Consider the following 15,861-nt stretch of genomic DNA (forward strand, 5'->3'; position numbering starts at 1 on the left):
TGTGCTGTGTCGAAACATGTTTTTGAAGTTGCATTCCATTTTGAAAGTTTTGACCCTTGAATTCCTCACTCGTTTGTTTGTTTTCATTTGAGACCTCTGTGTGGTATCTCGCCTGCTCTCACTATTCATAACATTTACTTGTGATGGTAATATTCTATAACCAATGCATAGTATGACAACCATCAAGATACCAGAAAGAGAATGAACATTTCAATGAGCGGATGGACAGTTCATGGTGTTGGGGGGAAAAAAATAAAAATAAATGGCTCAAGGTAGGTTTGAACCTGGCTTTTCCCACTTTGCAGTCAAACACTGCGACCAGCTAACCATGATGCTGCACTTGTTAAGCTAGGACTATGCACTGTTTCTAATTTGCTTTCTTTTCATAGTTCAGTACACTTTCGTCCTGTTTTCATGCGTGATCTGTGTTCAGTTTTTGAAGAACTGTCCATTGGGCTATCTTACCACTAAACCTGAGAGGGGTGCGATACGGACTTTCTGCCATAAGTGCCTTAACCATTTTTTTCATTCATAGAAACTGAAACATTTGATTCTACTCATTACAATACAAGATAATTGGGTAGCTTTGAGACATTTAATAGTGAAGGCAGCAGAGGAACAAATAGGCAAAAGGACTAGGTCCACCAAAGATCCTTTGAGAACACACGAGAACTGACAAAAGTAGAAATGGACCAAGCAATAGGGAATGCAGATGTTTAAAAAAGGAGATTGACAGGAAATATAAAATGGCAAGTTAGGAAAGGCTAGATGAGAAATAAAAAGGTGTAGAAGCTTGCATGACTATGGGCAACATAGATCCCACATATAGGGAAAATCAAGAGACTTACGGAAAAAAGAGAAGGAGCTGTATGAATATGAAGAGCTCAGATGGCAAGCCCGTATAAGTAAAGAAAGAAAGGCCAAGGGATGGAAAGAATTTTTAGAGGATCTTTTATTAAGCAAAACAAACTCAAAAGACAATACAAAGAAAAAAGGAAGTAGATGAAGCTGAAATGGGAGATGTGATAGTGTACAAGAGCTGGATACGGCACTAAAAGTCCTAAGTCGAAACAAATCCCATGCCATAGATGACATTACCTCAGAACTGCTAAGGTCTTCGGGAGAGCCAGCCATGACGAAACTGTTCCATCTGGTATGCCTGTTTAGGGAACCAGGGGTACTAACGACTGCGTCCCAGTATATTTATTCCTTAATGAAATCTTTCATAAATATCTCTTTTTTCAAACAAACAGCTCAGTTCATGGAATCAATACTAGAAATAAAAATAATCTTCAAAAAGATTTAACGTCACTTACTTCGGTCCAGAAAGGTGTCCATTATTCAGAAACATTCATTTTCAATAACATACCTGCTGCCATAATAGTTCAACTACTACAGTAATAAAGTTCAGTTTAAGAGGAGCTAAAGGGTTGATTGGTGGTCAACTCCTTCCACTCCATTGATGAATTTCGTATTGGAATAACTGATGTTTATGTTTTGGTTATTTATATGTGCCATGTTCCGTTACAGTATTTGTATTATATGTTTGTGGGATGTGTAGTGTAACATTTGTGTTGTATAATGATGTTGGAAGAAGGGAGAGGAAGAAACACGGTGCTGGCACATAGCCTACTGCTCACCAATAGCACCAAGGGAGCTGCCAAGCTTAAATGTCCCCATCCGACGGATGGCTCACCCTCAGTATCACATGCCCTCACTTAATGAGACACTGTGGAGATGTTTGATATTTAAACCAGGATGCTGGCACAAAATCTGCTTAACAGGAACTTTATGCCACCACCTTTCCTGCCCTTTCCTGCCAAATACTGGCAATGAAATTTTTTCCCACCACAAGGATTTGAACACATTTATCCCCAAGTCGAGCCCCACCACTCAAGTGTGCATTAGTGACATCGGCCATGGAGGCATGTCAAGTAACTGATGTGCATATGTTCCTAATAATAACAAATAATGCTATTATTAGTAGTCTGAATAATTCTCCATAAATTCATTGTTGTACTGTGATCATTGTAAATAAATGTTTAAAAACAGTTTTTCTATTTGAAAATGCATGGATACAAAAGCCTGACAAGTTATTTATTACCTTTTAAATAGTAATATGTTTGAAGTGTTTTTAACACATTCCACATCCATGAGGACTATTTCAGTTGGAATCTGTGGAAGGTACATTAGGATAATTGTTTTTCTTTGTAAGTATTTATTGACTATCTTCTTTTTCTGACATGTTCTGCATCATAGAGGACCTCCTGACTTTGGATGTATTGGAACAAAAAGTGCATCTGATCTGCAAGATACTTTAGACAAACACAATACTGTCAGAATTCAAGAAGAAAGTGGTAATTTCAGTTCTTGGAAAGGAAAGTGCTGGCAAGTTTGAATATGTTCAATAAGACGTGGTTGCAAAATACTGACACAAATTATTTATAAATATCTCTATATATAAAAGGCAGTGTCCCAACTGACTGACTCACTGACACCTTATTATACCCCACAGACCACTAAGGATTGAAACTTGAAATTTGCAAAAGTGTGTTAATCTTATTCTGTAGGATTGTCTAAGAAGGGATTTTTCAAAATTCCACCCCTAAGGGCGTGAAATAGGGGATGAGAGGCTTTTTGAAAATATGTTGCCCTTGTTGTTGTGGACTTCAGTCCAAAGACTGGTTTGATGCAGTTCTCCATGCTACTCTATCCTGTGCAAGCCTCTTCATCTCTGAGTAACTACTCCAACCTATACCCTTCTGAATCTGCGTACTGTATTCATCTCCTGGCCTCTAAGATTTTTAACCCCCACACTTCCCTCCAGTACTAAATTGCTGATCCCTTGGTGCCTCAGAATGTGTCCTACCAACTGATCCCTTCTTCTAATCAGTTTGTACCACCAATTTCTCTTCTCCCCAGTTCTATTCAGTACCTCATCATTAGTTATGTGATCTACCCATCTAATCGTCAGCATGCTTCTGTAGCACTGCATTTCAAAAGCCTCTATTATCTTCTTGCCTAAATTGTTTATCATGTATGTTTCACTTCCATACATGGCTACACTTCATACAAATACTTTCAGAAAGGACTTCCTGAAACTTAAATCTATACTCAATGTTAGCAAATTTCTCTTCTTCAGAAATGCTTTTCTTGCCATTGGCAGTCTACATTTTGTATCCTGTACGTCGACCATCACTGTTATTTTGCTTCCCAAATAGCAAGACTCATTTAAAACTTCAAGTGTCTCATTTTCTATTCTAATTCCCTCAGCATCACCTGATTTAATTCAACAACATTCCCGTATCCTCATTTTGCTTTTGCTGATATTCATCTTATTTGCACCTCTCAAGACACTGTCCATTCTGTTCAGCTGCTCTTTCAGGTTCTTTGCCGTCTCAGACAGAATTAATTGCAATGTCATTGACAAACCTCAAAAGTTTTTCTTTCTTCTCCATTGGCTTCAGTTCCTCCTCCAATTTTTTCTTTTCTTTCCTTTACTGCTTGCTCAGTGTACAGATTGAATAACGTCAAGGATAGGCTACAACCCTCTCACTCCCTTCTCAACCATTGCTTCTGTTTCCTGTTCCTCGACTCTTATAACTGCCATCTCACTTCTGTACAAATTGTAAATAACCTTTCGCTCCCTATATTTTACCCCTGCCACCTTTAGAATTTGAAAGAGAGTGTTCCAATCAACATTGGCAAAAGCTTTCTCTAAGTCTACAAATGCTGTAAATGTAGATTTTCCTTCCTTAACCTATATTCTGTGAGAAGTCAGTATTCTACATCTACATCTACATTTATACTCCGCAAGCCACCCAACGGTGTGTGGCGGAGGGCACTTTACGTGCCACTGTCATTACCTCCCTTTCCTGTTCCAGTCGCGTATGGTTCGCGGGAAGAACGACTGTCTGAAAGCCTCCGTGCGCACTCTAATCTCTCTAATTTTACATTTGTGATCTCCTCGGGAGGTGTAAGTAGGGGGAAGCACTTTTTTTTATTCGATGCCTGGTCCAGAAACGCACCCTCTCGAAACCTGGCGAGCAAGCTACACCGCAATGCAGAGCGCCTCTCTTGCAGAGTCTGCCACTTGAGTTTGTTAAACATCTCCATAACGCTATCACGGTTACCAAATAACCCTGTGACGAAACACGCCGCTCTTCTTTGGATCTTCTCTATCTCCTCCGTCAACCCGATCTGGTACGGATCCAACACTGATGCGCAATACTCAAGTATAGGTCGAACGAGTGTTTTGTAAGCCACCTCCTTTGTTGATGGACTACATTTTCTAAGGACTCTCCCAATGAATCTCAACCTGGTATCCGCCTTACCAACAATTAATTTTATATGATCATTCCACTTCAAATCGTTCCGCACGCATACCCCCAGATATTTTACAGAAGTAACTGCTACCAGTGTTTGTTCTGCTATCATATAACCATACAATAAAGGATCCTTCTTTCTATGTATTCGCAATACATTACATTTGTCTATGTTAAGGGTCAGTTGCCTCGCATGTTCCTACATTTCTCCGGAATCCAGACAGATCTTCTCCGAGTACAGCTTCTACTAGTTGTTCCATTCTTTTGTAAAGGATTTGTGTTAGTATTTTGCAGCTGTGACTTATTAAACTGATAGTTCAGTAATTTTCACACCTGTCAGCAACTTGTTTATTTGGAATCGGGATTATTACATTCTTCATGAACTCTGAAGGTATTTTGCCTAACTCATAAATCTTGCTCACCAGATAGAAGAGTTTTGTCATGGCTGGCTCTCACAAAGCTATGTAGCTGTAACGGAATGGTGTCTACCCCCAGGGCCTTGTTTTCCAAGTCTTTCAGTGCTTTGTCACATCCTCACGCAGTATCATATCTCCCTTCTCATCTTCCTCTACGTTCTCTTCCAGTTCCATAATATTGCCCTCAAGTAATCTTCCTTGTGTAGACCCTCTATGTACTCCTTCTACCTTTCTGCTTTCCCTTCATTACTTTGGACTGGTTTTCCATCTCAGCCCTTGATATTCACACAGGTGGTTCTCTTTTCTCCAAAGGTCTAGCTTTAGTTTTCCTATAGGCATGATCTATCTTACCCCTAATGATATATGCTTCCACGTCCCTACATTTTTCCTCACCGTTCCTGCTTAGTCATTTTCCACTTCCTGTCAGTCTCATTTTTTAGGCATTTGTATACCCGTTCGTTTGCTTCATTTGTTGTGTTTTTATGTTTTCTCCTATCGTTGATTAAATTCAGTATCTTTCGTGTTACCCAAGGTTTTCTACTAGCTCTCATCTTTTTACGTACTTGGTCCTCTGCTACCTTCACTATTTTGTCTCTAACAGCTACCCATTCTTCTTCTACTGGAGTCCTTTCCCCTGTTCTTTTGTCAGTCATTCCCTAATGCTCCATCTGAGGTGCTTGACAACCCCTGTTTCTCTCAGTTTATCGGGGTCCCATTTCCTTAAATTCCTGCCTTTTTTCATTTTCTTGACCTTTAATCTGTAGTTCATAACCAATAAATTGTGGTCAAGAGTCCACATCTGCCCCTGGAGATTTCTTACAATTTAAAACCTGGTTCCTAAATCTCTTCTAACCATTATATAATCAATCTGAAACCTTCCGGTGTCACCAGGTCTCTTCCACTCTTACAGCCTTCTTTCATGATTCTTAAACCAAGTGTGTTAGCTGTAATTAAATTATGTTCTGTGCAAAATTCTAACAGGTGGCTTCATCTTTCATTTCTTTCCCCAGTCCATATTCTCTTCCTTTTGCTACTATTGAATTAAAGTCCCCCATGACTATTAAATTTTCACCTCCCTTGTTGTTGTTGTGGTCTTCAGTCCTGAGACTGGTTTGATGCAGCTCTCCATGCTACTCTATCCTGTGCAAGTTTCTTCATCTCCCAGTACCTACTGCAACCTACATCCTTCTGAATCTGCTTAGTGTATTCATCTCTTGGTCTCCCCCTACGATTTTTACCCTCCACGCTGCCCTCCAATGCTAAATTTGTGATACCCTGATGCCTCAAGACATGTCCTACCAACCGGTCCTTTCTTCTTGTCAAGTTGTGCCACAAACTCCTCTTCTCCCCAATTCTATTCAGTACCTCCTCATTAGTTATGTGACCTACCCATCTAATCTTCAGCATTCTTCTGTAGCATCACATTTCGAAAGCTTCTATTCTCTTCTTGTCTAAACTATTTATCGTCCATGTTTCACTTCCATACATGGCTACACTCCATACAAATACTTTCAGAAATGACTTTCTGACACTTAAATCTATACTCGATGTTCACAAATTTCTCTTCTTCAGAAACGCTTTCCTTGCCATTGCCAGTCTACATTTTATATCATCTCTACTTCGACCATCATCAGTTATTTTGCTCCCCAAATAGCAAAACTCCTTTACTACTTTAAGTGTCTCATTTCCTAATCTAATACCCTCAACATCACCCGACTTAATTCGACTACATTCCATTATCCTCGTTTTGCTTTTGTTGATGTTCATCTTATATCCTCCTTTCAAGACACCATCCATTCCGTTCAGCTGCTCTTCCAAGTCCTTTGCAGTCTCTGACAGAATTACAATGTCATCGGCGAACCTCAAAGTTTTTATTTCTTCTCCATGGATTTTAATACTTACTCCGAATTTTTCTTTTGTTTCCTTTACTGCTTGCTCAATATACAGATTGAATAACATCGGGGAGAGGCTACAACCCTGTCTTACTCCCTTCCCAACCACTACTTCTCTTTCATGTCCCTCGACTCTTATAACTGCCATCTGGTTTCTGTACAAATTGTAAATAGCCTTTCGCTCCCTGTATTTTACCCCTGCCACCTTTAGAATTTGAAAGAGAGTATTCCAGTCAACATTGTCAAAAGCCTTCTCCAAGTCTACAAATGCTAGAAACGTAGGTTTGCCTTTCCTTAATCTTTCTTCTAAGATAAGTCGTAAGGTCAGTATTGCCTCACGTGTTTCCATTTTTCTACGGAATCCAAACTGATCTTCCCCAAGGTCGGCTTCTACTACTTTTTCCATTCGTCTGTAAAGAATTCGTGTTAGTATTTTGCAGCTGTGGCTTATTAATCTGATTGTTCGGTAATTTTCACATCTGTCAACTCCCGCTTTCTTTGGGATTGGAATTATTATATTCTTCCTGAAGTCTGAGGGTACCTCGCCTGTTTCATACATCTTGCTCACCAGATGGTAGAGTTTTGTCAGGACTGGCTCTCCCAAGGCCGTCAGTAGTTCCACTGGAATGTTGTCTACTCCGGGGGCCTTGTTTCGACTCAGGTCTTTCAGTGATCTGTCAAACTCTTCACGCAGTATCGTATCTCCCATTTCATCTTCATCTACATCCTTTCTATTTCCATAATATTGTCCTCCTGTAGTCATGTCCTAGTTCATGAACCACGGGCAACGTATGAGTGGCCAAGTAAGTGGTCCTGACAGTCGGGATACCAGTTACTTTGGAATAAGGCTGGGCATCTCGGACATATTCTGAGTCGTGGTCACCTTTGTGCTCATACGGCAAAGACTACCAAATCCACTGGTTAGTCCCTCAGCCGTTAGGGGTAAAACCCAATGGGACTCGGGGCAAGTAAGGCTAGCAACCTGCTTCCCTGGTACTTTAAGTATGATGCTGGCAACAATCAGAGCAAAATGCCTCGGACCTTTGGAGGTGACGGAGTCCCACCTCTAACTGACAAACCAGGGACTCCTAAGATAAGACTTGGCAAACAAATGGTAATGAGATGGGGAGCTATTAATATCAATGGGGGCTACTCTGGGAAGAAGGTAGAGCTGGCAGAGGCTGCAAGTAAGATGGGGCTCGACGTTTTAGCTGTTAGTGACATTCGGGTAAGGGGTGAGAAAGAAGAGGAAGTGGGAGAATACAAGGTCTACCTGTCAGGAGTCAAAGCAGGAATAGCACAATGGGGTGTAGGGCTTTACATTAGGAAAGAAATGGAACCCAGCGTAGTTGCAATAAGGTATGTAAACAAACGACTGATGTGGATAGATTTGACAGTGTCTAGCAAGAAAATTAGGATTGTGTCAGTATATTCGCATTGTGAAGGGACAGATCAAGATAAGATGGATAGTTTTTATGAGGCACTCAGTGATGTAGTTGTTAGAGTAAAGGACAAGGACAGTGTTCTGCTCATGGGTGATTTTAACGCCAGGATTGGAAATCGAACAGAAGGGTATGAAAAGGTTATGGGTAAATTTGGAGAGGATATGGAGGCCAACAGGAACGGGAAACAACTCTTGGATTTCTGTGCCAGTATGGGCTTAGTAATCACAAACTCCTTTTTTAAACATAAGAACATTCACCGGTATACTTGGGAAGGCAGGGGAACCAGATCTGTCATTGACTATATAGTAACAGATCAGGAATTCAGGAAGGCTGTGAGGGACACACGTGTATTCAGGGGATTCTTTGATGACACTGATCATTATTTAATCTGCAGTGAAATTGGGCTTGTGAGGCCGAAAGTGCAGGAGGTAAGGTCCATATGTAGGAGGATAAGAGTGGAGAAACTTCAGGATAAGGAAATCAGGCACAAGTACATAACAGCGATCTCAGAAAGGTACCAGTTAGTTGAATGTAGCCAATTACAGTCATTGGAAAAGGAATGGACAAGGTACAGGGACACAGTCCTAGAAGTGGCTAAAGAATGTCTTGGAACAGTAGTGTGTAAAAGTAGGAAGAAGCAAACAGCTTGGTGGAATGATACAGTCAAGGCAGCCTGTAAAAGGAAAAAGAAGGCGTATCAAAAATGGCTACATACCAGAACCCAGGTAGACAGAGAAAGTTATGTTGAAGAAAGAAACAAAGCCAAACAGATAATTGCAGCATCCAAGAAGAAATCGTGGGAAGACTTTGGAAACAGGTTGGAGACTATGGGTCAAGCTGCTGGAAAACCATTCTGGAGTGTAATTAGCAGTCTTCGAGAGGGAGGTAAGAAGGAAATGACAAGTATTTTGGACAGGTCAGGAAAACTGCTGGTGAATCCTGTGGATGCCTTGGGCAGATGGAGGGAATATTTTGAAGAGTTGCTCAATGTAGGTGAAAATGCAATCAGTAATGTTTCATATTTCGAGGTAGAATGGGATAGGAATGATGATGGAAATAGGATCACATTTGAGGAAGTGGAAAAAAATGGTCAATAGATTGCAGTGCAATAAAGCGGCTGGGGTGGATGAAATTAAGTCGGAACTCATCAAATACAGTGGAATGTCAGGTCTTAAATGGCTACACAGGATAATTGAAATGGCCTGGGAGTCGGGACAGGTTCCATCAGACTGGACAAAAGCAGTGATCACACCAATCTTTAAACATGGAAACAGAAGAGATTGTAACAACTACAGAGGTATCTCTTTAATCAGCGTTGTGGGTAAAATCTTCGCAGGTATTGTTGAAAGGAAAGTGCGAGTATTAGTTGAGGACCAATTGGATGAAAATCAGTGTGGGTTTAGGCCTCTTAGAGGTTGTCAGGACCAGATCTTTAGCTTACGGCAAATAATGGAGAAGTGTTATGAGTGGAACAGGGAATTGTATCTATGCTTTATAGATCTAGAAAAGGCATATGACCGGGTTCCTAGGAGGAAGTTATTGTCTGTTCTACAAGATTATGGAATAATAGGCAAACTTTTGCAAGCAATTAAATGTCTTTACATGGATAGTCAGGCAGCAGTTAGAGTTGATGGTAAATTGAGTTCATGGTTCAGAGTAGTTTCAGGGGTAAGACAAGGCTGCAACCTGTCTCCACTGTTGTTCATATTATTCATGGATCATATGTTGAAAACAATAGACTGGCTGGGTGAGATTAAGATATGTGAACACAAAATAAGCAGTCTTGCATATGCGGATGACTTAGTTGTGATGGCAGATTCGATTGAAAGTTTGCAAAGTAATATTTCAGAGCTAGATCAGAAATGTAAGGACTATGGTATGAAGATTAGCATCTCCAAAACGAAAGTAATGTCAGTGGGAAAGAAATATAAACGGATTGAGTGCCAAATAGGAGGAACAAAGTTAGAACAGGTGGACGGTTTCAAGTACTTAGGATGCATATTCTCACAGGATGGCAATGTAGTGAAAGAACTGGAAGCGAGGTGTAGCAAAGCTAATGTAGTGAGCGCTCAGCTACGATCTACTCTCTTCTGCAAGAAGGAAGTCAGTACCAAGACTAAGTTATCTGTGCACCGTTCAATCTTTCGACCAACTTTGTTGTATGGGAGCGAAAGCTGGGTGGATTCAGGTTACCTTATCAACAAGGTTGAGGTTACAGATATGAAAGTAGCTAGGATGATTGCAGGTACTAGTAGATGGGAACAATGGCAGGAGGGTGTCCACAATGAGGAAATCAAAGAAAAACTGGGAATGAACTCTATAGATGTAGCAGTCAGGGCGAACTGGCTTAGATGGTGGGGTCATGTTACACGCATGGGAGAAGCAAGGTTACCCAAGAGACTCATGGATTCAGCAGTAGAGGGTAGGAGGAGTCGGGGCAGACCGAGGAGAAGGTACCTGGATTTGGTTAAGAATGATTTTGAAGTAATAGGTTTAACATCAGAAGAGGCATCAATGTTAGCACTGAATAGGGGATCATGGAGGAACTGTATAAGGGGGGCTATGCTCCAGACTGAACGCTGAAAGGCATAATCAGTTTTAAATGATGATGATGATGATGATGATGTCCTCAAGTACATCACCCTTGTATAGACCCTCTATATACTCCTTCCACCTTTCTGCTTTCCCTTCTTTGCTTAGAACTGGGTTTCCATCTGAGCTCTTGATGTTCATGCAAGTGGTTCTCTTATCTCCAAAGGTCTCTTTAATTTTCCTGTAGGCAGTATCTATCTTACCCCTAGTGAGATAAGCCTCTACATCCTTACATTTGTCCTCTAGCCATCCCTGCTTAGCCATTTTGCACTTCCTGTCGATCTCATTTTTGAGACGTTTGTATTCTTTTTTGCCTGCTTGATTTACTGCATTTTTATATTTTCTCCTTTCATCAATTAAATTCAATATTTCTTCTGTTACCCAAGGATTTCTACTAGCCCTCGTCTTTTTACCTACTTGATCCTCTGCTGCCTTCACTACTTCATCCCTCAAAGCTACCCATTCTTCTTCTACTGTATTTCTTTCCCCCATTCCTGTCAATTGTTCCCTTATGCTCTCCCTGAAACTCTGTACAACCTCTGGTTCTTTCAGTTTATCCAGGTCCCATCTCCTTAAATTCCCACCTTTTTGCAGTTTCTTCAGTTTTAATCTACAGGTCATAACCAATAGATTGTGGTCAGAGTCCACATCTGCCCCTGGAAATGTCTTACAATTTAAAACCTGGTTCCTAAATCTCTGTCTTACCATTATATAATCTATCTGATACCTTTTAGTATCTCCAGGGTTCTTCCATGTATACAACCTTCTATCTTGATTCTTAAACCAAGTGTTAGCTATGATTAAGTTGTGCTCTGTGCAAAATTCTACCAGGCGGCTTCCTCTTTCATTTCTTAGCCCCAATCCATATTCACCTACTACGTTTCCTTCTCTCCCTTTTCCTACACTCGAATTCCAGTCACCCATGACTATTAAATTTTCGTCTCCCTTCACTATCTGAATAATTTCTTTTATTTCATCATACATTTCTTCGTCATCTGCAGAGCTAGTTGGCATATAAACTTGTACTACTGTAGTAGGTGTGGGCTTCGTATCTATCTTGGCCACAATAATGCGTTCACTATGCTGTTTGTAGTAGCTTACCCGCATTCCTATTTTCCTATTCATTATTAAACCTACTGTTTACCTCCCTTAATTATCTGAATAATCTCCTCATCTGCGGAGCTAGTTGGCATATAAACTTATGGTGGTGGGTGTAGGCTTCATGTCTACGTTGGCTGCAATAATGTATTCCCTATGCTGTTCATAGTTGCTTATCCGTGTTCTTATTCTTTTTACTCATTATTAAATCTACTCCCGCATTACCCCTATTTCATTTTGTATTTATAACCCTCTATTCACTTGACCAGAAGTCCTTTTCCTCCTGCCACCCAACTTCAGTTATTCCCACTATATCTAACTTTAACCTATCGATTTCCCTTTTTAAATTTTCTAAACTACATTCCCGATTAAGGGATCAGACATTGCATGCTTTGATCTGTAGAACGCCAGTTTTGTTTCTCCTAATAATGACATCCTCCTTAGTGGTCTCTGCCCAGAGATCTGAATGGAGGACTATTTTACTCCGTAATATTTTACCCAAGAGGATGCCATCATCATTTAACCATACAGTAGAATTGCCTGTCCTTGTGAAAAATTACGGCTGGAGTTTCCCTTGGCTTTCAGCTGTTCACAATACCAGCACAACTGGCTGTTCTGGTATATGTTACAAGACAGTCAGTTAATCATCCAGGCTGTTTCCCCTGCAACTACTGAAAAGGCTGCTACCCCTCTTCAGGAATCATGCGTTTGTCTGGCCTCTCAACAGATACCCTGCTGTTATGATTGCACCAACAGTGTGGCTATCTGTATTGATGAGGCACGCAAGCCTTCCCACCAACAGCAGGGTACATCGTTCATTGGGGGGGGGGGGGGGGGGGGGTGGTTATGTCGCCATTAAGACAATTTTGAAACTAGACCTATGAAATTTGGAATTTGGTTTCTCAGTCAGAAATAAATGAAATACTGTTTTTGGAAATTCAGTTCCCAAGGTGAAATAGGGGTTGAAACTTTTTATCGAAATATTTCATTATATATGCATTTTTTAAGCTGCTCTGTTAGAAATAAAAGAATATGCATCACGCTGTTTTTGGAAATTCAACCCCTAAGGGGGTGAAATAGTACCAGACTGATTAACTAACTGACTCATCATTGCCCAGTCCAAACTGCTAAAGACAGAAACTTGAAATTTGGAGAGTGGTGGATCTTATACTGCAGGTGCCTTTCATGAAAGGATTCCATCCCTGAAGGGCTGAAATAAGGTATGAGTGGCTATTTGAAAAATATGTTGTCAATAAGGCAATTTTGAAGCTAGAAATACAAAAATTGGTATCTGGTTTCTCAGTCAGAAATAAAAAGTACGTGTTTCAGCATTTTTGAAAATTAAGCCACTAAGATGTAAAATGGTGGGTGAAAGTTTTTTGTAAGTAAATCATTATTAAAGAACTAATAAAGCATTTTTAAAGCTACGCCTATGAAAATTGATTTTAGACTTCTCGGTTAGAAATAAAAGAAATACGTGTTCAGTATTTTTGGAAATTCAACACCTAAGGGAGTGATACAGAGTATGAAAAGTTTTATGAATTATTTCATTACCTGTACATGGGTGAAATAGGGGGTGATAATTTTTCTGAAAATATTTTGGTATGTTAAAAAAAAATAGAGTTAAATGTATGAAAACTGGTGTTTCACTTCTCGGTTAAATAAAAGAAATATGTGTTGGGCTACAAAAATTTCTATGGAAATATCACCACAACAACGCAAAAGCAATGATTAACAGAAACCTTGTATTCTAGCTACCAGAATAGCCTTTTGGTCAAAAGTACATTCTGAAAAGACCATGTTTCTATGGCCTTAATTAGCATGAAAAGTTTAGAAGGTGTTTCAATTTTGAACAACATAAAAATTCGATTAAAGAAACAAAAAAGATCTGTGCAGACCATTCTTCATGCAAGCAAAGCACCAGGCGATAAGCTAGTTATTATAAAAGAATGGAAAGACCGGCAGATGGAATCTCAGGCGAGATCAGTTTGGATTCCTGAGAAATGTAGGTTCATCTGAGGCAATAGTGACTCCACGACTTTTCTTTGAAGACAGGCTGAAGAAAGGTAAACTTACATTTGTAGCATTTGTAGATTTAGACAGTGATGACTGGAATACTGTCTTTGAAATTCTGAAGGTAGCAGGGATAAAATACAGGGAGCAAAAAGTTGTCTATAATGTTTTCAGAAACCAGACTGCAGTTAAACAAGGACATGCAAAGGAAACTGTAGAGGTAACAGCAGGGTTTTCGTATGACACTATAATTCTGCCAGACATGATGAAGGACTTTGAAGAGCATGATGGATACTCTGTTAAAAAGAGATTATAAGATGAACATCAATAAAAATAAAATAATGGTAATGGAATGCAGTCAGATTAAATCAGGTGATGATGAGGGAATTAGAGTAGAAAATGAAGAACTGAATGTAGTAGATGAGTTTTGCTATTTACGCAGCAAAGAAATTGATGATGATAGAAGTAGAGATGGTATAAAATGCAGACTGGCAATTCTGAAAAAGAGAAATTTGTAAAAGTCAAATATAAATTTAATTTTATGTATAGAGACTGAAGCAGGGAGTGAAAATTTGTACCGAAGCCAGGAATCGAACCTGGGCCTCCAGCTTACTAGGCAGGTGCATTATCCACTAAGCCACCTTGGCACAGCATGTAACATAACTGCATGGATTACTTTGGCACGCTTCCCTCCTTGATCCAAATTCTCACTGCCATCCCAGTCTACTTTAAATTCACTGTTGCACATGAAAAGAGTTGCCAAGGCTGTCCATGTTCTGGGATAGCACCTCAGCATCGAACGTAAATGTGGGATTCAGCCTGAAACACAGGTACAGGTACTTATACAAAGGAAATGGCACAATTTCAGATACTTTACTGATCTCATACAGAATGATTTCATATAGTTAGATTGAAACATCAAGTGAAAATTTGTACCAAGACAAACCCCATGTCTCCTGCTTACTAGGCAGGTGTGTTAGCCCCTAAGCCACCTTGACACAGTGGTTAGCACAACTGCACAGATTACCCGGGCACACATCCCTCCTCAATCCAAATTCTCACTGCTTCCCCAGTCTACTTTAAATTCCCCTTTACACACAAACAGAATTGCTGAGGCTCTGCATGTTCTGGATTAATACATCATCATCAAATGTAAATGGGTGATTCAGCCTGAAACCCAAGTGCTGGTACTTATACAAATGAAATTTGATTTGTATAAATTTAAATATTAGGAAGTCTTGTCTGGAGGTGTCTGTTTCCATAGCTTTGTGGTCAGCATGGCAGAATGCCATCTGAGGGGGCAGGGTTCAGTTCCTGGCTGGGTCAGAGATTTTCTCTGCTTGGAGACTGGGTGTTGTGTTGTCTTCATCGTCATATCATCCTCATCAATACACAAGTCGCCAAAGTGGCTTCAAATTAAAAGGATTGCACCAGGTAATCAGTCTACCCGATGGGAGGTCATAGCCACACAACATTTCATTTCATTTTCATATGGAAGTATTTTTATGGAGTTTAGCCTTGTACAGATGTGAGACATGAATTATAAGCAGTTGAGGCAGGATGAAAATTGAAGGTTTTGAAATATTGTGCTACAAAAAATGCTGAAGATTAGATGGGTAGATCAAATAACTAATGGTGAGGTGCTGAATTGAATGGGGGAAGAAAGATGTTTGTGGCACAACTTCTGTAAAATAAGGATCAGTTGATGTGTTTTCGAGTTTCACCTTGTTAACCATTTGACATATTTATGGCAAAAATACTGCATATATATTACGCTTAAAGTGTTGTTAGTCAAATGGTACAAAGTTTTTGAAGTTAACATTATACATTAAGTGGTTAACGCCTTCAGACTTTGATGTACCTTCACTCATGATGCACATGATTTAGAGATCACGCGTCCATACAGTTCACAGGCCTGCTTATAGAGGAGGCCACCTGCGTCGGCCCTCTGGCACGCTCTGGTGGCCTCCAAAGAAACAATATTATTTAAGCAATCACAAACGTGTGCTCAGCCTATTCTATAACTGGTATTGTTGTGCAGTCAATGTGTTCAGTGCTACACACAACCTGTACTTCATTG

General features: G+C 40.0%; 1 non-coding gene across 1 annotated transcript; it reads right to left on the minus strand.

Annotated features, from left to right (window-relative positions):
* Positions 1-14,356: 14,356 nt before the first annotated feature.
* On the minus strand, positions 14,357-14,428 carry Trnat-agu (transfer RNA threonine (anticodon AGU)). Its single transcript has one exon. It is a non-coding gene; the product is annotated as a tRNA-Thr (tRNA).
* Between the last annotated feature and the right edge of the window lie 1,433 nt (positions 14,429-15,861).

This window comes from Schistocerca cancellata, chromosome 2 (genome assembly GCF_023864275.1).
Source record: "Schistocerca cancellata isolate TAMUIC-IGC-003103 chromosome 2, iqSchCanc2.1, whole genome shotgun sequence".
Taxonomy (NCBI): Eukaryota; Metazoa; Arthropoda; class Insecta; order Orthoptera; family Acrididae; genus Schistocerca; species Schistocerca cancellata.